The following is a 27,990-nucleotide window of genomic DNA, read 5'->3' as shown; positions in this document are numbered from 1 at the left end:
AGAAGCACACATCAGAGTCATTACTCATGGAAATAACATCAGAGTTTATTGCAATAATAATATATAATGGAGTTATAATCTCCAAAATGGTTTAATCAAGAAACGGGCAATTGTCTGCCTACTGTGAAAAACATGGAGGCCGCTGTTACTCATCCTTGTGAAAATGTTAGATACCTGGCTGTCACGCCGACACTTTTCAGTCACTGCCTTGGAAGAAGTTTGCACATAAGCATATCTGATTTTAGTCTTCTATTCTCCACATTTCCAGGTAGGTGGCTTGGAAAGTATTGAAGCCAGTGGGTGATTATAGATGGTCAACAATTGCATCCTCCAGTTTTCTTTTAAGATTAGTCTATGTACAGCATGAAAAAAATGAGAACACCCTAACATATTAATAATAATAAAGGTTAATTTGACAAGTACTGCTTACAGGAAAAGGTTACAGAGGCTCATACTCCAGCTGTGCTACTGCACTTTTACATTGTATGCCACAAACCCTGCATATGTAAATCCAAGGTAGAAGGTTACATTCTCATTCCCATACGGCACTGAAGAATTGTTTATGGGAATAATTTCAAATCTTTGTTTTTTGCAGTGTCCTTCTGTGTAAATCTTCCCATTTTCAGTAAATCCCGGCACAGTTTTAAGCAGTCTCTGCACTCTTTCTAACTTTCCCACCTCTCCATCATTCCACTTTAATCTCCATTCATTTACCGGTCCTTCCATGTGTTTTTCTACAGTGCTACGGTGTAGAAATTTCTGGAGACCAAAGCCTTGTCCCAGGAAAAATAGTACATTGCTTCTTTTCTTCCGAACTGAGACATTTTTGATCCTGATTCCATGTAGTCTCCGGGCAGTCTGAAGAGCATAGTTTAGGATGCCATCCTTTTTATCATCTGGCTCTCTATCCATTATCTCATCAGGCCAGTAGAGCAGCAACAACAGCAAGCACTTGGCGGAAAAGACTTCCTCTGTGTTTGAAACTTCTTGCTCAGTTGTCTTAACTCCGGAAAAGAGAGAAGTTTAGGGGAGCTTAGGTCTACACAACCCAAAGCTATATGACTCATGATGTAGTTGATTAGGTCACCATCATCCAGTATTTCATTTTCTATGCATTTCTTGTACAGATCTACAATATCGGAAAGTTTACCTTTTGACCTATTATCCTTGTTATCGGATAGTATGGAAAGGATTGTTGTAGTGCTTCCACCTCCCAGACTGTAAATGTTCATCTTTTGAACTAGTTTGTTGATTGCATTCTCTGTATCGGTATCAGAAGTTGATAGCTGGTAACTAAAAAACTTGGCAAATGCTTCTATTTTTCTCATCAGCCATTTTCGATGGGTGTATACCCGGTCTTCCCCTTCACTGTTATCTTCCCCTTCATTCAGTTTATCAGTCTGAAAGTAATTAAGTTCTTCAGCTATCCAGTCTAGAGCGTTGTAAATGTTTTTGTGCAGGCCTTTTAAATGGCTGTGATATTTGGACCATGGTTTCTTGATGGTTTCTGGAATATAGTCCGTCAAGAGGTACTGTACAAGTTCGTAGCTCTCACCATTTTTGTTTTGAGGAAAAATTTCAAGTGTGGATAACAGCTGCAGCTAACGGCATCCGACTTCAACTTCTCCAGTATATCCAGCATTGTTCATCGTGTCCATTTCTGCTCTTGCGGCTTTTTGTGCTGCACGAAAACACTGCATAGCTTTTATTGCACGTTCAAGGTAGTCTGACACTTTATCTAGAGGTTCAGCACTATCTAGAGGTTCGGCATTATTCCTCTTTTCTAATAAAGAAAAAAAACACTTTTTATACACTTGGCCTTCTGTGTCAAGAATAAATGAATCTTTCGGCAGCTGAGATTTAGCGATTTCAGCCCAATGTTTGGCCTCTTCATATTTATCATACTTGTAATACAACCTCGCAAGCTGCTGTGCTAGGAGAGGGTGTTTGTCAAATCGATCGTAGGCTTCTTCCAGAAGTTTAATAGCTTTCTCTTGTTGTTTTTCAACGTTACAAACATGTTCAATAAGAGGGGACATATAGGAGTCCACACCGTCACCCCTACTTATTTTACGCCGCCGGAAAAGCAAGTCCTTAACGAATCCAAGAAATTCATCTCTGCCAAATCTGTGCAGGAACAGGACATTTTCCTGAAGGAGGTCCGTGGCTATTTGACTTTGTGGATATTCAGGAAGCTGTTTTAAGATTTCCTCCGCAACCCGAGAATGTATGATATGAATGCAGTTAATAGAAGTAGCGGGATCCACCCGTTCAATGAATATTAGCCTTGCTTGTTCATTTAAGCATTTGTTGAAGTTGTATTGCCTCAAAGAGCTTGACTCTGAGGTATGCGGTTCAAGGCCTAGGAAGGCCTCGCAGTGTGATATGGATATGTAGGAATTTTGAATGTAGCAATTTAAAAGCGCTACATAACGCATTAGCCGTGTCACATTTGAAGAGTGGTCAACATTATGCATGACGTTATGTACAAATTTTGACACATATTCTTCAACAAATTCTTGGCTCATTAAAATAAATATGATGATGGATTCTGGTGAGAACTGCTTCTGAAGCTTTTCAACTTTCCTTATGAATTTCGTCTTCTCTTCTTCGCTCAGTGTGTGGGTGATGATGACTGTCTCCTGCATTGAAAACCTTAAGAGATTTTCAGGGGCGTTTGATCTTTTACAGCTGAGCAGAATAAAGCATGGTTTTAGAGGGACAACTTTCCTGGACACCATTACTTTTATCAGTTCATCCCTCAAGTCATCAATGTACTCATCATCACAGTCTTCAATGAGGAGGAGGATAGGGAGACATTGGTTCATATTCTTTTCATCATATTGTCTTAAATTTACAGCATGTTCACATACTGTCATTACACGAAATGATGATTTCACTACAGCACATCGCAATTCTTTTCGTTTTTTCCAAAGAATTTGTCGTGCAACCGTGCTGCCACCACTGCCTGGTTGGTGAACAATTTTTATCCGGACAACAGGAAGTCTGACACGTTTCTCAATATTATTTAATATGGTTTCAACTTCCTTACAGGCTTCTCTTTCAATAAGGTTTTCACAGAGATTCTTTTCTGCAAGCCAGAGGTGTTTCCAGCAGACTTTTCCTCCTCGATAGAAGGTAGTCTCGATTTCCTCAATTTCCTCCTTGGCCAGGGTCTGTAGTCCTGTACTGTCACATTGGTTTTCACACAGCACTTCCAGTGAATGCATCTTCTCTTCATCTGGTCTGGCAAGGATACACACTCCCTTTGTGGAAACACTTAACTGTCTAGGAGAAGATGATGAAGGTAGAAGGCTTTGGACCGTTGCATCAACGTGACTTAGCTTCATGCCCACAATGCTTCTCTGCTCTAGGATCTCCATTTTACAAGAAGCCTGTGCCTGGCTGGTCCACATCTTGTAATTGTCCTTGCTTTCTGAAATGCATAGTATGTACTCCATCCCATTTAATTCTGTGTAGAATTCATGAAATGTATTTACAATGGGCTTTTCTACGGGAGAGAACAACAAGAAGATGACAATAAAGTACCCCTTTGGAAGAATTTCATCACATAAAAAAGAAACTGCTTTCTTTAGAAGTTTCCTCTTTGTTGTAATCCAAGTGTTTTCATTGCAGGCCTCATCTTCCCCCCTGTAGTTGCTTCTTCCATTGCAAAATATCTAGCTAGTTTGATTGAAGAGGGAAAGCTTTTTCTTGAGGTCACTTGTGCTCACCCCACTTTCATTGGAATAGCTCTTTAAGGAATGAATGTTTACGGCGTGGTGCTCCTTATATTTAGCACATAATCCATTGCTGTCAGAATTTGGGTCAAAGTCAAAAACACACAAAATGTTTAAACGTGTCAGAAATGTGATATGAGGCAGAAGAGCCTCACTGCATTCATTGGTGACCAGTATGTATCTGAGAGAGTTGTTTATGTATTTTTTCCCATCAGTCAACAGAACTGATAGTTTTCTTCCTAAATCTTCGGTTACCGATGTGTCACAGCTAACGTTCAATTCTGCTCTCTCTCTTATTTCATCAACATTTTTGAGTCCCTGAATAAATGCGACCTTATCATCTTCTGCCACAGGTTCGGACTTGGCACCAATCCTTTGGTACATTGCTTTCTTTTCCTGAATCATTTTATTTGTTTTTTCATTAAATTTTGGCAAAGTCACCTCAAACACTTTTCCTTTTACCATCTTTGTTTCAGGCACAATGTCAACTTCCACTACAAATTTCTGTTCATTTGAATCCCTGTCGACAACCTCAATAAATTTTGGGGGCGAATGCAATATCTTGCTGCATCACTTGTTACTTTAGGGAAACACTTCTCAATACAATCCAAGGCATCTATGTACCAGTCTGGGTCATTTACAGGAATGCCAACTATTTGCCCATGTTTGTAAGTCTTGTCTTCTACACTGTCCATCACACCGAAATGTATCGTGCCATTCGTACGCATGTTTAGGCAGGCATAAGCAAATCGGAGAACTTCGAAGGCAAATTTTGCCTGTAATCTCACTCGATCCAGATTTGCTGCAATAAGAAGTGACTTGTATTCATGACAAGGTGTAATGAGATCGTCGACTCCTGTTTCTGGGGGAAGAACCTGGTTTTTGAGGTATTTGAAACCTTCAACTTGTTTATCAAATGGTCGGAAAATAGCTGTGGTTATAGGTTCTGATTGTTGTATGCATTTCTTATTCTGTCTGGATGGATTTGGTGGATTCTCAGCCAGTGGTTGGTTCCCCAGTGCCAAGGATTGCAGGGGTTGTAGAAGTTCATTAGTAGAAGACTGGACTGCTTCTGGTTGGGTGGCACTTTGAACTTCTGTGGAAGCAGCTTCAGCTTTTGTTTTACCTGAGTGCTGAACGTCATCTGAGTCTCTTACCCTGCCGGGGACATTCAATGGTGGTGAACTGGATGATGTATTTCCAGCCCCTGGGTCATCTTTGCTTAGTTTTTGATCTCTTAATAGCTCATTTCTCTTTTGGATTAGCAGCTGAATCTGCCCTTGCTTCATTCCAAACATTTTAAGAAAGTCATCTTTGATCTCTTTTAGAACTGGTCCGGTTACTTCTTCATCATATAGCTTATCAATATACGCGTCCTTTATGCGTATGGTCTGGAGCCATGATCGAACATGATCCTCCGTCCAGTCATCCACAGATACGGTCATGTAATCTAAGAAAACAAAAGACACAATCTTCAGTAAAGGCTTGAACCCACCATGAAAGGAAAGTTTATTTATATACCCCTCCCCCAGCTTACTTCTTGCATTGAACAACTGCCAGCGTGAAAATGTTAAGTTGAAAAAAAATATTGATCTGCCTCACACAATACTGAGTTACAGTTGGGTCCATTTGTATTTGGACACGGGCACAATTTTAGATTATTCAGGTATTTACCAAAACATATTCAAGCAATAGTTATATAATGAATATGGGCTGAAAGGTCACACTCTCAGGTTTCATTTGAGGGTATGTACATCCAAATTCGGAGGAAGGGTTTAAGAATTATAGCTCTTAAATTGCAGACATTGCAGCGACCTACCTGGGAAGGAGGATTGGCAATTCCCCATCCGTATGGCTATTATTTAGCTGCTCAAATGCAGCACTTGGGGGGTTGCGAATCCCTGGTTTAATGACTCTCTGAGGGAATTAATGTTTATAGAAAAAAATCCCGTTTGGGAAAGTCACGGAATTCATAGATTGGCTCAGCTGTATAGCGACACTAACCTAAAATCCTTTATGGAACTGAGAATGGAATTTGGAGTTCCATATAATACATTCTATAATTACTTACAGATCAGGCATGCACTGAATACCCAATTTAGGTCTTCCCCTATGAAGTGGTGTAAAACACCGCTCCTTAATAAAATAGTTAAAGCAACAAACACTAAGGGGCTGATTGGACATGTGTATACGCAGCTATTGGACAAGATTCTGGTTCAAGGCCTGCCCCTTGGGTCTAGAGAAGGATCGGAGGCGGATGTGGGGGAGTTGACGGACACCCAGTGGAAAAAAATATTGGAACTTGGGCAGACGGTGTCCGTCTCTCCGTCACAGAAGGCCTCACACCTCTTCCTTCTACATAGAGCATATTATACTCCTAGAAGATTGTATAGGTTTGGGTGTAGGCCAGACGACAGATGCCCCAGGTGTTATAGGTCAGGAGATCTCATACACATGGTTTGGAGATGTTTAAAATTGGTAAGATATTGGTCGGAAGTGGTCGGGACAATAAACCGTAGATTCAAGGTAAATTTGGAATTAGATGCTAAGGTGTGTGTGTGATGGGGTTGGTGGGAGCTAACATGGGTAATTCCAGCACAACCACTGCCATAGTAAGGTGTCTATACCAAGCGAGAAAGTTGCTAGCACAATCCTGGCTCTCAACAAACCCTCCAACTATAGGGAAATTACTTGAAACAATGGACTCTTTGGTCTGGACGGTATACACTAAAAAAGGGAATTACAGTAAATTTCTAAGTATATGGAAGCCCTGGCTCCAGGAGCTGAATATACGGCATCTCTTCTGAACCAATTATCCTCTGACCCCTCACGAGTGTGGGGGCGAATAAAGGCCCAAACCGGACAAACCCGGGAGTAGGAACAGGCTCCACCGGGGCTTAGTTGTAGAATGCCGTGAGTCCTAGTGCTAATGAATTTAACTCTTGCGCTGTTTACAAGGGAAGGGAGGGGGGTGGTAAGGCGGGCAGTAGATAAAGGGTGGGTGGGAAGAGCAGGGAGGGAAAAAAAAGGGGGATAAATAACACATTGTAAGTCGTTACTATTTACATATTTATTAATGCTTGTAATTACCACAGCGCACAGAAGAAATGGGTGGTATTTAGCTCTACTTTTGCCCTTGTAATACGCCTTATTGTCTTTGTTAATTGCACTTTAATACAATGCGCCACGAAAGGTATGTAACTTTTAATATATTGTTATCAATAAAAAAGATTTGAAAAAAAAAAAAAAATAGCCATCCCCTTTTTTAAGAGACCAAAAGTAATTGGACAAATTAATGAAAACTGTTTCATGGCCAGGTGTGGGCAACTCCTTTTGGTATTTCTTCATGAATTAAGCAGGTAAAAGGTCTGGAATTGATTCTAAGTGTGGTATTTACATTTGGAATCTATTGCTGTGAACCTACATTATGCATTCAAAGGAGCTGTTCATGCAAGTGAAACGGCCATTGCAAGGCTTCAAAAATTCAACAAATCCATCAGAGAGATAGCAGCAACATTCGGAGTGGCCAAATCAACAGCTTGGTACATTGTGAGGAAAGAAGAATGCACTGGTGAGCTCAGCAGCATAAAAAGGCCTGGACGTCCATGGAAGACAATAGTGGTGGATGATGGCAGGATCCTCTCTATGGTAAAGAAAAACCCATTCAGAACATCCAGACATGTGAAGGACACTCTCCAGGAGGTGGAGACAAGTGAAGGACACTCTCCAGGAGGTGGAGACAAGTGAAGGACACTCTCCAAGAGGTGGGTGTGTCATTGTCAAAGTCTACAATCAAGAGAAGATTTCACAAAAGCAAATACAGAGGGTTCACCACAAGGTGCAAACCATTCATAAGCCTGAAGAATAGAAAAGTCAGATTAGACTTTGCCAAAGAACATGTAAAAAAAGCCAGAGCAGTTCTGGAAAAGCATTCTTTGAAAGTCTGCACTTCAAATTAATTTGGGTTGTTTCTTTTTAATTTTATTCTGGTGGCATACAGAGCCAAAGTATGAAAATTGTGCCTGTGTCCAAATATATATGTGGACCTAACTGTATATATACCCTTGGTGTTTCTCAGACTAAGCTGCACCAGAACCTGGTGGACTTTGCATCAATTATGGAAATGGACTATATTGTCTGTTACAAGATTAAATTATTATGAAATACATTTTTTTTCAAAGTATACAGCCAAAATGGAAACCGGAAGCAGAGAAATGGCTTTTCTCTGACATTTTTCAGTGGGGGGAGGCAGAGCGCACAGTGGGGCGACATGCCTGGAAGGATGGGGTAGCAGCCCCTCTTTTAGCTCAGAAAGAAATCTTACATTTAAACTCACAACCTGCTGGACAAGTAAAGCCCCTTTCTCATGGGCGGACCGATCGGGTCCGCCTGTCGGTTTTTTGGTGCCCCCAATTGGACCATCTATTGCCTTCTATGGAGCTGCGGGTGTCAAGAGACGTGTCCGTTGACATCTGATCCTACCTGCTAAAAAAAACTTGAATGGGATCCATTCCCCATCTGTTTATTGATTTGGATCGGGTCTAAACAGACAGGCGGTCCATTTACAGTTGTGCTCATAAGTTTACATACCCTGGCAGAATTTATGATTTCTTGCCCATTTTTCAGAGAATATGAATGATGACACAAAAATTTTTCTTTCACTCATGGTTAGTGTTTGGCTGAAGCCATTTATTATCAATTAACTGTGTTTACTCTTTTTAGATCATAATGACAACAGAAACTACCCAAATGACCCTGATCAAAAGTTTACATACCCTGGTGATTTTGGCCTGATAACATGCACACAAGTTGACACAAAGAGGTTTGAATGGCTATTAAAGGGAACCCTCCTCACCTGTGATCTGTTTTCTTGTAATTAGTGTGGGTGTGTATAAAAGGTCAATGAGTTTCTGGACTCCTGACAGACCCTTGTATCTTTCATCCAGTGCTGCACTGACGTTTCTGGATTCTGAGTCATGGGGAAAGCAAAAGAATTTTCAAAGGATCTGCGGGAAAAGGTAGTTGAATTGTAAAAAACAGGAAAGGGATATAAAAAGATATCCAAGGAATTGAGAATGCCAATCAGCAGTGTTCAAACTCTAATCAAGAAGTGGAAAATCAGGGGGTCTATGGAAACCAAACCACGATCATGTAGAACAAGAAAGCCATTACTATACAAATGTCACAAAGTATCCCACTTACAATAAGCCAAACAGCAGAGACAAACCTCAAACCGTCCCGCACAAAGTCATTTGGAGTGATGAGACTAGAATTGAGCTTTTTGCCCACAACCATAAACACTATTTGGAGAGGAGTCAACAAGGCCTATGATGAAAGGTCCACCATCCCTACTGTGAAACACGGAGGTGGATCGCTGTTTTTTTGGGGATGTGTGAGCTGCAAAGGCACAGGAAATTGGGTCAAAATTGTTGACAAGGGGGCGTGTCCAAGATGGCCACCGGAGAAGACATGCCTTGAGAGAGCTCTGAGCCCTTGTCCAGATTACTATCCTTTTCCCTGCAGACCACTACCTGAATCCTGACCTAAATGGGGGAAACTATGCTCTGGACTGGTATGTCCAAGGGGAGAACTGCTACAGCGTCCCGCAAGACACATACCACCCCTAAAACAGCTCCCACAGCACGGCCTTCTCCCGCCAAAGCAGTCAATATGGCGTTCCAGATGGAGGACACTGATCCGGAGGTGAGGGAGCAGACTAACTTTGACGCTCTGATGCAGGCCATCACTACTTGCCAGACTACCCTCACAGGGAAAATTGAGACTATGCAACTAGATATCATCCTAATCAAAAGGGATATGGACTGTTTTCGCACATGGCTGACTGAGAGGCGCGTGGGGAGGCGGAGGACACACTGCAGGCACATGGAGTCTTACTCCGCACGCTGCAGACCTAGATGAAGACTCTGCAGGCACGTGCGGAGGATGCCAAAAACCGGAATCACAGAAATAACCTCCGTATAGTGAGGCTGCCGGAGGGAGCGGAAGGCAATGACTCTGCAGCATTCACGAAACACCTACTGTGTACCCTCCTCCCGAGAGCCCAATTCTCTTACTTTTTTGTAGTGAAATGGGCACACAGGATGCCTGCTACCCAGGGAGTCCCAAGAGCTCCTCCACGTACTTTTATTCTCAAACTCCTGAACTTCAGGGATCGTGATCTGGTCCTGAGGGAAGCAAGGAAGATTGCAATACTCCGTCATGAGGGAGCGGAGCTTATGATATTTCCCGACTATTCGGTCGACACTCAAAAGCTGTGGCGATCCTTTGATCAGGTTAAACTCGACCTTCGCAATCGCAAGATTAAATACAGCATGCTGTTCCCTGCTCGATTGAGAGTCCAGGACGGGAAGACGGTTCATTTCTTTACCTCCCCTGAAGATGCGTTCCGATGGCTGGAGACACTCCCCAGAGGAGGACCCTGATGGCACTATGGCCCCCTCTTTTTGTTATGCTCAGACATCCCTCAACTGAATACAACATGGCCTGTGCACTGTCCTATCAGCTCCTCTGTTCACCCGGCCTTACAAAATCACCGGCCCTGACTTTTTATAGGAGCTTCTACTGTGAGTATGAGACATTGTTGTTTGGGGGCCTGTCACGGAACGTCCCACACTCCGCTTGAGTGCTTCCGTCATATACCACTTCCTCCCAGTCTGTATACAGATATCCCAACCTCTCTGAGCAGAAAACAAGGCGACACTTGCTTGTTGCTACCAAGAACTCACTTTATTCAGAACCAGAATACAGTCTTATATACACAGGAGAAGATTACTCTAACAATACAAACGTAACCTAATTAACATGAGCTAATTATCTAATCCTTTATACAGCCTAGGTGACTGAGACATGACCTTTCGCCCAGACTTGTGGGCACCGAGCTTCACACAGTTATATCAACACAATGGCAGTCGTCCCGTCTCCTACATTGTATAGAGGACAATGTCATTAGCTCATTCAATTAACATAAACACAGGTTGATGACACCAGCATCTCCTCACAGGATGTGTCCCAACAGAATGAATCCATTGAACATCCAGGGCCCATAATCAAAAGGCAACAGGCTTGCATACAGTCCTCTCCAACAGCCTCTGTCCCGGCTAGGTCTGTGACATTTCTCCCCTTTCGGCAGGAGACTAACACAGGAGGAGACCCCAGACGGGTTGACTCCGAAGTTAGTCCATAGTTCCAGTCCTCTACTGCCTGTACCCACACAGTACCCCAAACAAATTGTTCCAAACAGAGTATTACTCACCCAGCCAACCTCTGCCTCTCTCAGAGAACATATCTGCCGCTGGGGAGAGGCCTGGACTGGCTCTTCTCCCTGGAATCCTTTCTGCCGCTGGAGAGAAGACAGGGTGTCTGGGCTCACTCTGTCATGCTGTTGGGGATCGGGGCCCACTGCCCAGCATCCCTGGGGTATACAGGTGGAGACTGAAGTCCCATCCACCTTCACAGGAAATCCATCCTCTGTTAGTTGAGGGCAGAGTCCAGCAGTCCTTGGCCCTGTTGCCAGCCCTTCTGCTGGAAACCCCACACCATCTGTTCCGGCTAACTGTTGGAGAGGGAGGCCGACTGCCCCGCCTCCCTGGAACTCTGTAGTTGTTGCCGGTGCTGGGCAGAGGTTGGTAGCACTCTGCCCTGTTGCCAGCACTTCTGCTAGGGACTCCGCATCCTCTGCTCCGGCTAACTGTTGGGGCAGGAGGCTGGCTTCCTCCACTCCCAAACTGTGTAGCTGCCATTGGGGAGGAGAGCCGGCTGCTTCCTTTTCCATTCCCTCATCTGGCTGCTGGGACGACATGTCGATGGTACTGTCTCCCAGGTACACGGATCTTTGCTGGGGAGGAAAGCCCACTTCCTCCACCCTGGCCAACTGTTGGGGAGGGACAACACACACCTCCTCTCCCTTCTCCCCCTGTATCTGCTGCTGGGAAGTGATTGCCATCTTCTCAGCCTGAGCCTCCACAATTGCTGCAGGTGTGGGGCAGAGGTCTTGGACCCTCTGTCCGGTTGCCAGCACTTCTGCTGGGGGTTTGCCAGGTGGTTCCTCCTCTGCAGAAACATCTATTAAATCCCCAGTCTCTGGAATTTGTAAAAGTGTGGGACAGAGGTCTTGGACCCTCTGTTCAGTTACCAGATCTTCAGCTGGAGAAGTTTGTTTTAACTCTATAGATGCTGGCAGAAAATCACATGTCCCTGTCAGTGTTGTAGGAGAAAGGCCGACTACCTCTTCTCTCAGGAAGGCTGAAGCCACTGTTGGTGCTGGGCAGAACACAGTGAACTTTGGCCCTGATAGCAGCTCTTCTGCTGGAGGCTCATCAGGTTGTTCTTCCTCAGCAGAAAAGTCTATCAAATCCCATGTCTCTGCAACTGGTGTCTGGGGATGGAGGTTCACCATCTCCTGTCCATGGAACCCAGAAGATGTTATCAGTGCTGGGCAGAGGTTAGCAGAGCTCTGCCCTGTTGTCAGCACTTCAGCTTTGGGGATGGCAATCTCCAGATTTTCCCTGCAGATTCTCTGGCATGCTGCTGGACAGGCACATTCCTCCATCCAAGATCATCCCATGCAGAAACAGGATCATCAAGGTCAGTCAGCACTTGCTGCATCCGCCATAAGACCTCCGCCTCCATAGCTGCGGGGGCAGGTTGGCAAAGCACACTATCGCTCTGCCACATTGCCGACTCTTCAGCCAGGATTTCAGGGTTGTCAGCTGGTATTTCCTGATAGTCCCAGGCAAAGGGAGCCCAGCCCTGGCACTGAGCAATGTCTAGCAGCCGTCTGTAGGCGATCTCTAGCTCCCATTCCTGAACGGCCAGAAACTCCAAATCTTCCTGTGCCCAGTGCACTTCCGAAATGTTCAGTAGCCCTTCTCTGAAATCCATCGTCCACCCGCCGCTCCAAATCACTCCCAAAGTTAGGGTCCCCTGTCAGCTTCACAAACAACAGTCCCAAGCCGCGGTAGCTTAAGCCTTCCGTTGGGCTGTCATCCGCTATCCAGGGACATGCTTGGGATACATGCCACCGGAGGGCTCTGTAGCTCTCATCCAGCTTTATCTCTGCCCAGACCAGCCTGCTTAATTCAGCTGTCTGCTTCTTGTGTGGTTTTTCTCCCAAAAACCGCACCCGCAGTCTGTACTGCGACCAGTACCTTTCCTCGATGGAGGGGAGAACTTTTCCCTGGTGTCGCTGCTCACGGGCTAGCGCTTCCTTCCAGAGTTTGCAGCGAATAGAATCACACCATCCCAGCAGGACCTGCTCTGATACTGGTCCTCTGTGCTGTATCTGTATCTCTCGCAACCTCCTTCTGAATTCCTCATCCATGGCGGCTGGTATCTGTACCTCTCCTCTTCTGCTATCTGGACCTTGGATCCAGATGGAAGTTTGGATGTCCCAGACTGCAGGAAGCTTTCCCGCTGCTTGCCACCAATGTCACGGAACGTCCCACACTCCGCTTGAGTGCTTCCGTCATATACCACTTCCTCCCAGTCTGTATACAGATATCCCAACCTCTCTGAGCAGAAAACAAGGCGACACTTACTTGTTGCTACCAAGAACTGACTTTATTCAGAACCAGAATACAGTCTTATATACACAGGAGAAGATTACTCTAACAATACAAACGTAACCTAATTAACATGAGATAATTATCTAATCCTTTATACAGCCTAGGTGACTGAGACATGACCTTTCGCCCAGACTTGTGGTCACCGAGCTTCACACAGTTATATCAACACAATGGCAGTCGGGGGGCGTGGCCGAGACATGGAACAGAGCGGACGTGTGTGAGCTGAGCTCCGTCTGACCCGCTCCACATATCGCTCCTGCAGCAGCACACAGTGACCCTGACGCCGGCTCCGTGCGATGCCGACACGGCGGAAGCCATCCCCGCAGCCCCGGAGAACCCCACGGCTTCGTTCCAGCTCTCTTGAGGCCTTTTTCTGTGGGGGAAGACGGACGGGAGCAGAACCCAAGATGGCGCCGGGTGAGTCTTCTCAGGCCGCATACGCGGCACCCCCAGCAATGTCGCCGCACCATCCACCGGCATCCCCCCATATTCCATCCTCTCCAGACTCCAGAGGAAGCCCGTTCAGTAGCCCGGGTAGGAGAGATGTAGGGAAGAGCCATGATCATACCCCGCTGCACGCTCTCCCGGCCCGATCGGCCGCCTCTCCCTCCCCCACCTCTGGACTCTCCCAACACATGGCCTCAGGGCCCAGAGGCCCACACATAGCCCTAGATGACGGCGACCTCAGGTCCCATATCCTTGCCCTCCCTACCTGGGCAGACCTTGAAGGATTCATGGCCCGCATGGAGAAGGCCTTCAGAAAAGACATTGAGGATTTACAAGCTGACACTGCCCACATAGGAGGTAGGGTGGAGGCCCTAGAAGCGACAGTGGAGGACATTAACCCTTCCCTACAGGCTTTACAAGCACACAGTAAAATGCAGGACCAACGGATTGACTCTTTGCTCGATCAACTTGATGATGTGGAGAATAGAAGTCGCAGGGTCAACATTCGTATTAGAGGTCTGCCAGAGGCCACAGGCCCTAGGGACATAATCCCCTCCCTTCAGGGGTTGTTCACCCAGATCCTGGGGAGAGAAGCTCCCGACCACATAGAGATCGATCGGGCGCACAGGGCCCTTAGACCTCCCTCAGAAGACCCTGACAAACCACGAGACATTATCTGTAAACTACATAAATATACTGTGAAGGAGCGCATCATGTTTCATGTCAGGGGTATGCGCCATGTGGATTTTGATGGAGCACAAGTGTCCTTATTTCCGGACTTATCCAGACGCACGCTGATGCAGCGCAGGGCCTTGAAGCCTCTGCTGACAGTCCTACAGGAGGCACACTTGGTATACCGCTGGGGATTCCCCTTCAGCCTTTCCGTCACAAAAGATGGCCAACAAATCACTTTGCGGAACAAGTCAGATCTTCCTCATTTCCTCTCACGCCTTGGCCTCCCCCCTGTGGACATACCTGATTGGCGCATTTCCTCTGAAGTTCCACTACCAGCCCGTCAGGAACCTTGGCAGCAAGCCCGCCGCAGAAGACGCAACAAGCCCCGGAACAGACAAGCTGATGCAACGGAGCAGGGTCCTCCATCTTCCCCAACTATACGTTGAGGCGGAGGAACGACTTTAGAAGCTTCAACCTTCTACCTACAGGACTGGTGCTATGTCCGTGTTTTAGTTCTAAATTCTGCTGGTTCAATTTTTGCTGTTGCAGATAATTCTCACATGCATCTGATTTTTAGAGGTGCTCACATAAAGGAGTGGGTCCCCTCAGTTGGGGCTCCTGTTTAGTGACTCTCCACCTTCCCCCCATAGGTAAACTCATGAGAGTTACATTCCTTGTAGAAGGAAGTGCACGATGCGATGGTCGCCTGCATTTTATGTTGCCATTAGGCCGGCGGGCGATCTTTGCACCGTTGCACCTAGAGGTTATTAAATACCCACAGGTTATTACGTTTTTTGTTTTCTTGATGTTCTTAATTTCTTTTCCAATGCTTTCCCCCCCTTCTTTTTTTTTATTATTGCTTTTCTCCCTAATGTTTCATGATGATGTCTATGGAAGGGTTGTCTGTCTGTTACATGGGTTATACTCATTTGTTTTTCTTATCAGCACTTTAGATTTGCCGGGTGATACGCCGTGGCTCTCTCCTCGTCCTCTTCACGCCCTTTGGGGGACCCTACTGACAAACAGCAATGGCTGATCTGAAAGTCGTGTCATACAACGTACGGGGCCTGAGTTCTCCATCCAAACGCAGTAAGTTGTGGCTTGAGACAAAGAGATCTGGTGCACATATCTTATTATTACAGGAAACTCATTTCAGAGCTGACTCAGTCCCTCGCCTCCCCACACACATATACAATCAATGGTTCCTCAGCAATTCACCCAAATTTAAATCAGGTGGAGTCGCGGTAGCGATCCATAAAAACTGCCCCTTTATCGCCATTGACCACCGCGCAGATCCTGAAGGCAGATTTGTTTTTTTGAAAGGCACTATATACAACCAAAAATTTACAATTGTAGCGCTATATGCTCCCAATTCTGGGCAACTGAACTTTTTGGAGAAGGTCCTAGATTCCCTTTCCGATTTTCGCGAGGGGCGTCTCATTGTGGGAGGGGACTTTAATGTATGCCCCGACCCGCAGTTAGACACCTCTTCAGGCCACTCTACGCACTCCTTTGCGTTTCTTAAGCGCTTCCGTAAAACCCTACACGCTAGTCATCTGATTGACTGCTGGAGAGTGACACATCCTACTGTAAAGGATTTCAGCTACTACTCTGCAACACATAAAGTGTACACGCGGATAGATCTTCTATTGGTAGATCAACACCTTCTGGAGTCGCTCTCTGGCACGTCAATCGGATCTATGACGATTTCCGATCATGCACCCATTTCCATTTCCCTGGCACCTTTGTCTTCAGAGGCTCGCCAATGGACTTGGCGCCTGAACGAAAACCTGCTAGATGATGCAGTAGCGCTAGCTAAGGTGACAGATACGATTTCTATGTACTTCAAAGAAAACGCGACGGGAGAAACTGGGATGGCATATGTTTGGGAGGGACATAAAGCTGTGATAAGAGGAGAATTTATTGCACAAGGAGCTAGGCTCAAAAAAGCGCGCTGTGGGGAACTCCAATCCTTGCTGACACAATTGCGCACAGTTGAACTCAAACACAAACGGCAATTGACCCCTCTTTTATACGAGAAATTAACAGCCCTCAGGGCACAGCTCTCAGACCTACTAGAAAAACGAACCCGTGATAGACTCCGATACGTCTCACATAAATTCTATGAATTTGGTAATAAATGTGGCAAATTACTGGCCAGGGCCCTGAAACGGCAACGTGCATCCGGACATGTCCATAAAATTCAAACACCATCGGGATCCCAAACTGTACTATCCTCTAAAATTGCAGATGCCTTTCGCGATTATTATGCCCAACTTTATCAACTCCCAGCCACACTTGTAGGACATACGCCCTCTCAGAAGGCGGACTGTATTGCGCAATATTTGGAGGAGGCTCTCACACCACAAATATCGCAACAAATCAGTGCTCAGCTTGATAAGCCTATGGCGATAGAGGAAATAGAAGCAATCATTAAAGATCTTCCGCATGGGAAAAGCCCTGGTCCTGATGGGCTAACCAATGCGTACTACCGCAAATTTTCTCACCTCCTGGCTGCCCGAATGTGCACGTATTTCAATGCCTTAGCTTCAGGCACCACCCTCCCGAGGGACGCGTTGATGGCGCACATCACCGTCCTTCCAAAGGAGGGCAAAGACCCCTCCATCCCTAGCAGCTATAGGCCGATTTCATTGCTGAACACTGATATCAAAATTTTCGCGAAAGTATTAGCCAATCGCCTCAAACCTATCCTCCCTTCGGTGATTCATACAGATCAAACGGGTTTTATAACAGGAAGGGAGGCTAGAGACAATTCCAACCGAGCCATACAATTGATACACTGGGCGAACCTGCGACGGCCCAGTGCACCCTGTCTTCTCTTGTCTACGGACGCTGAGAAGGCCTTCGACAGGGTGGACTGGGCCTACCTGCAGGCGGTACTCTCTCGATTGGGCCTGGGAAGTAATATGCTCCAATGGATAGGGTCATTATACAGCTCCCCCGAAGCGCAGGTTAAAGTAAATGGAACGCTTTCTAACCCCTTCCCTATCCGAAACGGTACACGGCAGGGGTGCCCTCTGTCCCCCCTGATTTTTGCCCTCACTCTAGAACCTCTACTCAACATAATCAGAGCAAACCCTAATATTAAGGGGCTCACGGTGGGAACGACGGAGCATAAATTATCGGCGTATGCAGACGACGTTCTTTTCTATGTTACAGACCCACTGATCTCCCTACCTAACATCATGGCCGAATTAAAAAGATTCTGTACCTTATCAAATTTCAAAATTAATTATAGCAAGTCCGAGATTCTCCCCCTCAATATTCCTCATGCGATGCGCTCCCAACTACAGGCCTCCTTTTCCTTCACGTGGTGTTGCTCTTCCTTAAAATACCTGGGGATCCACCTCCCAGCAGATATAACACAACTTTACTCATGCAATTTTGCACCATTACTCGCAACTATCAAAACTGATTTAACTAGGTGGGATCGCACTTCCTTTTCGTGGATGGGACGGGTCAGCATACTGAAAATGAATGTACTACCACGAATCCTGTTTTTTCTCCAGATGATACCTATTGCATTGCCCAGATCTCTTTTCTCGACCTTCAACAGCCTTTTTGTTAAGTTTATTTGGCAGGGTCATGTACCCCGCTTAGCCCTCCGCACGCTGCAACGCCCTAAAAATATGGGTGGTTTGGGAGTGCCTTCTGTCCGCAAATATTACGAGGCAGTGGCCCTGCAGAGAGTTCTCGACTGGCACCACCACACCTTCACCAAGGCCTGGGTTCCTCTCGAGAAGTTTCTGGCGGGGCGCAACCTGTCCCATGCCCCTTGGCTCCCACGAGAGAACAGAGGTCTCTCGAGCTTTGTTTCCCCGATCACTATACATGTGCTGAGACTGTGGGATGCCATCAACTCAAAGAAGCAGCTGTCACAGCCAACATCCCCGCTTGCACCGTTAGGAGGCTTTCCCTGGTTCACTCCGGGGGAACACCTTTCATACCTTCGCAATTGGACCAATGATGGGGAGGTTCGCTGTGGACGATTTATTCACGAACAGGGTTTGGTGTCCTTAGATTGGCTCCGATCCCAGTTTGGTAGCTTTCCTATGGATGGATGGCGATATAGACAATTACAGCATTTTATTAAGAGTCTACCTTTTCCGGTGCGACCCCCCTCATCACTAACCCTCTTTGAAAAACTATGTAAATCCGAGGATCCCATTTCTCACTCCATTTCCTTGCTTTATGAGATGCTGCAGTCTGCGGAATCTCAGAACAAACCAACATACATTAGGGAGTGGGAAAGGGACCTGGGACACACATTCACTGAGGTCCAATTGAATAACCTTTATCGGCTAACTCATAAAAGCTCAATAGACACCAAAACGCAGGAAAATTGTTTCAAACTATTAACCAGATGGTATAAGGTACCAACGAAATTGGCGAAAATCTATCCGACAGCTTCGGAGGCATGTTGGAGGGGCTGCGGGCTCAGGGGCACTTTCCTACATATTTGGTGGGAGTGCCCGAGGCTCCGACCCTTCTGGCTAGATGTCAGAGCCCAGATAAAGGCTATCCTAGACGTGGATTTACCGGACTCCCCATTGGAGTTCCTACTGCATGTGCCATCCACCCCACTAAGTCAATACCGGAAGTCGATACTCCCACATCTCTTGAATGCTGCACGGCGTTTGATCCCCGTCCACTGGAAATCAACCCATATTCCGGGACGTACTGAGTGGATGGGCCTGATTGACTCGGTTATGGCGGCGGAGGAGTGGATGGCAAAATGTAAAGATAAGTTTGACAAATTTTATGCAATCTGGGCAACATGGATACATTATAAGTCTAAGGACAGGGCGTCCCCCCTTCAGGTTTCCCCCGGGGCCGCTTCCTGTAGGTCGGACATTGTTGGAGCTGCTTTTTAAACGGCTTCAGAGGGTGAGGGCCACGGCGTACTTAATTCACCACCAGGATCCACATAATGATAATGATATTGCACTTTTACTGCACACAGCTGTGCTAGCCTTTAGGCAGATGTATCAGTGATTTTTAGACATACCCATCAACCTTCCCCACCAATTTCCCCCCCCCCCCCCCCCTTTTTTTTTTTTTTTTTTTTTTTTTTTTTTCCCCCATCTCCACCCCCCCCCTATTTCCTGCCTGGGTCAAATCCTTAGACACTAACAGGATATTGTTTCCTTAACACAGTTACTGTTAACCTGACTAGTTATGAAAGTGGTCTCAACTATAGATTCCACCTCTATTACAAGGGTGGACGCAGGATGAGGAAGTCACAAGTATCTCACGTGACACACTTTCGTGGAGGTTTTAGTATAAGCTTGCACTATTTGTTTCTATTCAATCTTTAAAACACATCCTTTTCATATGTATGGTATTTGTATACCTTTATGGTACTGCATTGTGATTTATTGGATCCCCCCCTCCCCTTTTTTCTTTTTTATACCCTCTGTGTTATTATTTGTTATTTGTTATATTTGAAAAATATACAATAAAGATTATATAAAAAAAACACAATGGCAGTCGTCCCGTCTCCTACATTGTATAGAGGACAATGTCACCAGCTCATTCCGTTAACATAAACACAGGTTGATGACACCAGCATCTCCTCACAGGATGTGTCCCAACAGAATGAATCCATTGAAAATCCAGGGCCCATAATCAAAAGGCAACAGGCTTGCATACAGTCCTCTCCAACAGCCTCTGTCCCGGCTAGGTCTGTGACAGGGCCTACTTATGGCACTGTGTTGGAGTGATCTCCCTGCAGCTACAAGCATTACTGACAGAAGGGGGTACGGTTTCAAGTTGGCAACTAGTTTAAGTTTAAGGGTACGACCCCCGGAACACTCCGGGCGAACCATTGATCTGCAGGGATCGTTTATCCTATTTTTCCATTAACTGGACTCTCCGAGTACAAACTGTGACTGTCGTGGTTATGCAATAGAGTTTGTCAATCAGCATACCTGTCTCCATGTGTTCATCTCTAGAGACCAGCTGCCTCTCATCTGACTGCTTTTGTAACTTCTCCTCTAAGGGCCTGGGGTGGGGCCATGCTATCAGGAAACCCTATATTAACCTGTGCACTGCAAGCCAGCAGTGCTGATCAACCACTGTGTGTTAGCCTCTGTGTGTACTTGCTGTGTTTCCTACGTCTGATTCCTGTTACCGACTTTGGCCTGTTCTTAACTATTCCTGTCTGCTCGTGACCCTGACCTTTGGCGTGTTCCCGACCATCCCTGTTTGCCTGTGACCCTGAACCTTGGCGTGTACTCTGTTGTCCTTGTCTGCTTGTGGCCCTGACCTTGGCTTGTCCCTTACTTTCCTTGTTGTTCCAGCCTGCTGCCTCCTTCCTCTTCTCCTGTAGTCTACCGTGAGCGTGAGCTGTGAGACCCTGGGGGCCGCGACCTGGAGCCAGACTGCAGCGCAGTCCATCCTTACCATTAAGGCTATGTTTCCACTAGTGCGACTTTTCATGCGACTTGGGACTGAAAAGTCGCATGACAAATTGTATCCCATGATTTCCAATGAGTACCGTTCATATTTGTGCGACTTCAAGTCGCAGCGACTTCAAAGTAGTCCCTGCACTACTTTGGTCCCACTTTGATGCGACTTGAGGTCCATAGATACAGGCATTGCTTCAAATTGCGGTAAAAAGTCGCGGTAAAATCGCGGTAAAAAATCGCGGCAAAATCGCGCGACTTTGGGGACGCAATAGTGGAAACATAGCCTAAAGGCTCTGGTGAACACCTGCTGGCTCTTAGACTCCGTGCCCTGGGGAATCTATGCTCTAGCTCCCAGTGGGATCTGTGTCAGTGATCCAGTAGACCTGCTTCCTGAACCTCCCAGGGTTCAATCTGCAGCAGTCAGTGCTAGGGTCCACTACCTTGCGGTGCACTCCTGATCCCAACGGTGTGCATCTGTCACCCAGCCTCTAGGTGACCTGACAGTGACTTTCTGGTGCTCCACTGTTCACGTGCCCCATGGGCAGTTGTCAAAAAATGTTTTGGGAGGAAGGCACCCCACAGTTTAGGGGGCAGTGCAGGGTGGGGGGTTGGGGACAGTACTGGATTAAATGTTCATACTCCATGTTTTTCCACTTTTTTTTTTTTGTTTCCTCTTTTTTCCTGATTTTTTTTTTTTTTTTTTTATCTGATCTTACCGTGTGTAATGCTAATTTCCCTCCACTAGAGGGAGTGGGTAACACATAAGTGTGCATGTGTGAGAATGACCTTTGCTATGTCTTGATATACTATGGTGGATATTTGTACTTTTGAGGCTGATCCGGTGCTCTCGGGTATTCACAAAAATAAGTGAATGACTCCCCTTAAGGTTCTGTCTTGGAACGTTTGTGGTTTGAACTCCCAAGATAAAATGATCCCTTGTATTTAACTACATTAAAAAAAATACAGCCCCCACATCTGCATATTGCAGGAGACGCATTTAACAGGGAGCAGGACGCTGGCTCTTAAAAAGCCATGGGTGGGTTCCTATTACCATTCCACACATTCCATCTATTCTAGAGGAGTCAGTGTCCTGATCCACAAGTCTCTCCCTTTTACTCTCCTAGATCTACATTTAGACTCAGAGGGGAGCTATGTTGCTCTCCATGCAATGTGTGACAGGCTTGAGATGGTCATCGTTGGGATATACAACCCCCCTCCAGCCTCCCTTAATATCCTCCATAAGCTAACCCCAATATTGGCTCAATATCCAGCTGCTGCTATTCTGCTAGCGGGGGACTTTAATATGCCCCCAAATCCTAGCTTAGATAAGCTTAACCCTGACTTGGCCTATGACTCCCCACTGTCCCGATGGACAGATGAATATGGCCTCAGCGATGTGTGGAGGTGGCGGTACCCCAGGGAAAGGCAATATACCTGTCACTCGGCCACATATGCCTCCTTCTCTAGGATAGATTTGTTCAATGCCAGTGGCCCCCTACTCTCCCACACCCGGGAGGTCAAAATCTTGCCCCGTGGTATTTCGGATCACGCCCCCCCTGCTACTACACAACTTACCACAGACTCGCCGGCTGGCGTTAGCCTATGGTGTCTCTGGGGTTTCTGGATAACTGATGAGCATGTTGCCCCTGAGATTGTGGGGTAGATGGGCACCTACCTACTGGTTACACAACAGGGGAACGCCCCCCCCCCCCCCACCGACGGTATGGGACACCAATAAGGCCTACACACGCACACAATACCGTACGTTCATTAGTAAGGTTAGGAAGAACAACAGGCTTGCATTGGAGGAAGCTGAGAGACGGGCCCAATCTCTGGAAGCTAATTATGTGATCACCAAAGATGCAGGGACATATGCAGCCATGCTAACGCTACATAAAGAAAACTCAGTGCTAAGAACTACCGCAACACGGAAGCTCCTGTTGTCACAGAGGATATTTGAACAAGGGGAAAGTTCAGGTAGACTATTGGCGTGGCTAGCTAGGGAACGCTTCACCATAGCTCACATTGCTAACATTAAGGATGACCAGGGACACATACAATCTGACCCACTATTAATCAATGCCAGATTTGCACACTACTATGAACAACTGGACACGTCCAGAGCGGACTTTACACCAGCCTCTTTGCAGGACTTCCTGGCCCAGATAGAGTTCCCTACCCTCTCGGAGGAGGAGCATATTAGATTAGATGACCCAATCACCCTTTAAGAGGTACAGCTAGCATTTGCTTCACTCCAACCTGCAAGGACCCCAGGCCCAGATGGAATACCGGCAGAATTCTATAAGGTCAATAGTGAACTCATTGCCCCCCAGTTTCATGAACTCCTACTGCCTATGCTGGAGGAGCATTGCCTCCCACCATCTATGTCAGAGGCAGTGATAGTGGTGATCCCTAAACCGAACAAGGACCCTGAGCTCTGTGTATCTTACCGCCAAATCTCACTTCTTAATGTTGATGCCAAGATAATTACCAAGATTTTGGCAAACCGTCTTTACTTGGTCATCCTTTCCCTGGTTCATGGAGACCAAATGGGCTTAAAAACAGGCAAAGGCACAGACATAAATTTACGATGGCTGTACACAAACATATCCCATGCAGTAGCCACAGGGTCTCGGGGGTTGTGGCCTCTTTAGATGCTGAAAAGGCTTTTGACTCGGTTGAGTGGGAGTTGCTTTGACAAGTCCTAGAGAAGTTTAACTTCGGTCCTAAATTTATTTCATGGATAAAGTTGATGTACAAAAACCCCTCAGCTAGAGTCAGAACAAATGGTACCCTCTCACCCCCCTTCTATCTATACAGAGGAATTAGACAGGGCTGTCCCCGGGACTTTTTGCTCTGGCCATCAAACAACTAGCCCTCCTAATTAGGTCCTCTGCGGCGACGGAGGGGATAGCGGTGGGCACGCTGACGGAGAAGATCTCCTTATACACGGACGATGCCCTTTATCTCCCGGACGCCTTGACCTCCCTTCAGGCGGCCCTGTGGGTGATTGACCTGTACGGGTCCTTCTCGGGGGGTCCATATTAACTGGACCAAATCCCTACTTTTCCCGCTATCCCAATCGCCTCTTACACCGCCACCTCACATACCCCTAACGTCTGCTACTAAATTTAGATACTTAGACATTGAAATACAGACAGATATCTCCTCCTATCTGACAAATAATGTGTATTCGATCCTTCAACAACTCACATGTAGATACCTGGCTTGGAAAACCTACCCCTGACACCGGTGGGGAGGATCAATCTCCTTAAAATGACATTTCTCCCCAAAATTCTGTATGTATTTAGAAACATGATGGTTCACACAATCACGACATAACCCGTCAGCTATCCTAGAGGCAGCCATCCTGGGGTCCTACTCAGCACTGAGCAATCTAGTGTTTAGGGGTCTAAAAGCACACGTAGCAATGACCACTCCAATGTGCACCACGACCAGGGTATGGGAAAAAATAACTGCTAAACTTAACCCGCCTAACACTCTCTTCTTATACTCCGCTCTGGGGCAATCCTAGGCTACACCATCTCCTATCTATCCCGGGCCCAGCAGTCTGGGTTAGATGTGACATAAAAATGATGCAACAAATCATGCCGGAGGGTAGACTTCTCTCTTATGACGACCTAAAAAACACCTTCCAACTCCCAACAAGAATGTTCTTCCGCTACCTGCAACTGCGACATGCGATACAAGCCCAATTCCCCACTGAAATCCATCTGCAGTCACATGTTGTGGAGCGTTTTCTTATCTCCAGCAGAGCCAACCGCATCCTCTCCTCCTTGTACCTTCGTATATCCTGTGAGGATGATGGCAGAGGGACCCAACTCTTTCACAAATGGAAGGTGGATATACCTTCTCTTGCGGATGATGATTGGGAAGAAGGGATCCAACAATATATTCTCCTAATGATATCAGCTGGGGACAGATACATCCAACTAAAATTCCTTCATAGAGCATCCTTACACCCCCCAAAAGTTACACCTTGAATTATGATGTAATCTTCTTTATTATATAACGTTTTATGTTTGTGTGTAACTATATTGTATATGGTAACACATCTCCCGTTGGAGATAAATAGAAACATTTCTGTTTAAAAAAAAAAATTGTTGGCAAGATGAATGCAATATGTTATCAAATAATACTGGAGGAACATTTGCATTCATCAGCCATGAAGCTGCGCATGGGACGGACTTGGACATTCCAACATGACAATGATCCAAAACACAAGGCCAAGTCCACCTGTCATTGGCTACAGCAGAATAAGGTGAAGGTTCTGGAGTGGCCATCTCAGTCTCCTGACCTTCATATCATTGAGCCCCTCTGGGGAGATCTCAAACGTGCCGTTCATGGAAGACAGCCCAAGAATTTACAGGAACTGGAGGCTTTTTACCAAGAGGAACCATCTGAGAAGATAAAGAGCCTCATCCACAAATACCACAAAAGACTTCAAGCTGTCATTGATGTTAAAGGGGGCAATACACGGTATTAAGGACTGGGGTATGTAAACTTTTGATCAGGGTCATTTGGGTAGTTTCTGTTATCATTATGATTTAAAAACCATAAACACAGTTGATTGATAAGAAATGGCTTCAGCCAAACACTAACCATGAGTGAGAAATGTTTTTGTGTTATCATTCATATTCTCTGAAAAATGGCCAAGAAATCATAAATTCTGCTGGGGTATGTAAACTTATGAGCACACCTGTACCTCTGACTGCCCACAGAGGACAGTGGCTGTGTCTGCATAAGTGGAGCAGACAGACAAGCCATCCACCTGTTCATCTGGGATCAGCGGACAGATTCCCCACTGAGCAGGCAGACTTCTGATGAAGTTTGCCCCATGTGAAAGGGGTCTAACCAGCATTTTTTGCTGGATGCTTTGTGCATGTGGCTGAAGGATTCTCTGAGTTATACAGAAATACCAGATTCTTTGTAGATGTGAATTTTCTCCTTTTTATACCCACCAATTATGTGCATATAGAGAGGACCTATAGGACAAGAAAACCTGTGTTGGAGATACTGAGAATAGCTTCCATATTACTCCCTTTCCCTGGGACCATCCATAACACTTATCACTACACTTGAATAGTTCTGGTAATGTAAATGCATTTCTTTTTTTAGTTTAATTTAAAACATCCACACACAGCATGCCCTTTGAATGTTTTCCAAACTATAGGAATAATTTAAAAAAATTCCCTGTGACTTACCCATTTTTAGCTGTGAAAATCATCCATTCTTCTATACATAATCTACAACATTAAAAACAAAACATAACACATTAGTATAACAAATGGAAGGCAATCGAACATTTACAAAAGCATTTAAAGTGGATATACACGCACACACAGTATCTGAAAAAAGTAAGTACACCCCTCAGTGACATTTATGTAAATCTTTTCTTCTATCTGGCAAAACTACACTTTATTATATAACGTTTGGACACATTTTTTTTTTGTTAAAGTGATATCTATTTCTGTGAGTTTTCCCTCCAAACTGCAATTTATCTCTGTGAGACTTTTCATTTCCAAACCCTGGTTTTCTTGAGGTTTGTCTTCTGATTTGCCACTAGCTGTGCTTTTTACATGTTGCCCATCCTTACATAGTTACATAGTTACATAGTTAGTAAGGTTGAATAAAGACACCAGTCCATCCAGTTCAACCTGAGTGAGTACACCCCCACATCAGTCCCTACCCTCAAGAAACCCACAATCCAAGGTCCCCAACTCACATTCATATATACTAGGGCCAATTTTGGACAGAAGCCAATTAACCTACCAGCATGTCTTTGGAGTGCGGGAGGAAACCGGAGTACCCGGAGGAAACCCACGCAGGCACAGGGAGAACATGCAAACTCCAGGCAGGTAGTGTCGTGGTCCTTCTGCTTTTGGTTTGGGGTCTCATGGTTGTTGATGGACTTTTTGTTGAGATTTCTCTGGTCTGGTTTGTCCACTTGACCAGGTTTATTTCTGGAGTTGGAATTTTCCTGAAATTCTTTGTCGTCATGGTTGCCGGTCTCAGGAGAAGGTGACTTGTTTTCTGAGGTTGGACTGCTAATGTTTTGTTGAGGTTTGTCTTCTGAAGACACCTTTATTTGACTTAAACTTTCTGCAAATTGATCTTTTGTATCTGTTTGGCCTTTCATTTTTGGAGGTTGCTCAGACTTTTTTCCAGGTTGTACAGATAAACTTGTAGAACAGGGATTCTGTTTTTTGAGTTTATGATCTGTGGTTATATTTTCTTTGTGTGTCCTTGATGTATCTGATTGAGGGGCATTCTGACTTTTTGTGACTTGTCCTTAGAAATCTCTTTATTGTCCATTGAATTTTCAGTGGGTGGCTTGTTTTTATTTTCAGAAGCGTTAGCTTTCTTTGTTAAGCTCTGTATGTGAGGTACTGTACTCTTTCCTGAAGTTTTTGGGGCTCACCTCTTATTGGCTAGGGGCCACTGTTGCTATATTTCAAATCCTTTTTTTTTTTTTTGTATCTCTCTGCTGAATGTTCACCCCCGACCTGTGATGGGGGTATTCATTGGACCAGTATACCCCTCTGCTGGGATCCAGTGCACCGACATCTTGGGCCCTAGGTAGTCGGCCCCTATGCTCTGGTGATTTATAGGGACCTATGGGGTGCCCCATAAGGTCATCCAGTTGAAAGGCAATACCTATTATAGATATTTGATTGTTCTGCTCACTGAACTACACCCCTGTGTGGGTGAACGTTTGTCAAGATATTATACTTATTTTAATAAAAAATTTTTGTACCCGAAAAAGAATTACTGCCAGTTGACAGATAAGCAACCTGGTGATAAAAAGTAGGACCAGCTCTGGGTTGTCGTACAGAGACACACCAATGCTCAGGGTGGGATACTGCTGTGTCAGTTTCCTGCACAGGGCTTATGGTTGCTATGAAGCTGCTGGAATCTTCTAGTCAGAAGCTGATTGGGGCAAGGGTGGAGGAACATGACTGGCCTGCACAGAGTCCTGACCTCAACCCCATAGAACACCTTTGGGATGAATTAGAGGGGAGACTGCGAGCCAGGCCTTCTCATCCAACATCAGTACCTGACCTCACAAATGCTCTTCTAGATGAATGGTCA

The 27,990-nt window shown here is 45.7% G+C and overlaps 1 pseudogene; it reads right to left on the bottom strand.

Moving 5' to 3' along the window:
* Positions 1–24: 24 nt before the first annotated feature.
* Positions 25–26,148, bottom strand: LOC141113792 (sterile alpha motif domain-containing protein 9-like; annotated as a pseudogene).
* Positions 26,149–27,990: the final 1,842 nt, after the last annotated feature.

Source organism: Aquarana catesbeiana, linkage group LG12, assembly GCF_042186555.1.
Source record: "Aquarana catesbeiana isolate 2022-GZ linkage group LG12, ASM4218655v1, whole genome shotgun sequence".
NCBI classification, from domain to species: Eukaryota; Metazoa; Chordata; class Amphibia; order Anura; family Ranidae; genus Aquarana; species Aquarana catesbeiana.
The sequence above is the reverse complement of the archived record's forward strand: the minus strand, read 5'-3'. Positions and strand labels throughout refer to the sequence as shown.